Below are 800 nucleotides of genomic sequence, written 5' to 3' on the forward strand. Positions count from 1 at the left end.
TGGGGTTGCACTCCCTCTGAGGGACAGGGTTCGCAGCTTGGGAGTGCAACCCCATTTAGGACAAGGCCCAAGTCCCCCATCCCGAGTCCCAAACCACCCACCAACAGGACCTCCGTCTTGTCTGGATTGAGCTTCAGTTTATTGGCCCTCATCCAGCCCATTACCTCAGTCAGGCACCGGTTCAGCACAGCCACTGCCTCACTTGCATTGGTGGAAAACGAGAGGTAGAGCTGGGTATCATCAACATACTGATGATTCCGCAGCCCACACCTCCTGATGACCTCTCCCAGCGGTTTCATGTAGATGTTGAATAGCAAGGGGGACAAAATGGACCCCTGCGGAACTCCATGGCACAGCTGCCATGGCACAGAGCCATAGTCCCCCAGCACCACCTTCTGAAATTGGCCATTGAGATAGGAGCAGAACCACTGCAAAGCAGTGCCTGCAACTCCCAATCCCGCCAGCCTATTCAGAAGGATACCATGGTCGATGGTATCGAAAGCCACTGAGAGGTCCAGGAGAACCAAAAGGGACGCACTCCCCCTGTCTCTCTCCCTGCACAGGTCATCGTACAAGGCGACCAAGGCAGATTCAGTACCGTACCCGGTTCTGAAGCCAGACTGAAATGGGTCCAGATAATCAGTTTCATCCAAGAATGCTTGGAGTTGTCCCGCCACCACCTGCTCTAGCACCTTGCCCAGGAACGGGATGTTGGCCACCAGTCTATAATTGGCAGCCACCTCTGGATCCAGGGATGCCTTCTTTAGGACTGGCCGGGTACCTGCCCCTTTAAAGGAGGC

The sequence above is a fragment of the Varanus komodoensis genome, unplaced genomic scaffold, assembly GCF_004798865.1.
Source record: "Varanus komodoensis strain SLA01 unplaced genomic scaffold, ASM479886v1 scaffold33, whole genome shotgun sequence".
NCBI lineage: Eukaryota > Metazoa > Chordata > Lepidosauria > Squamata > Varanidae > Varanus > Varanus komodoensis.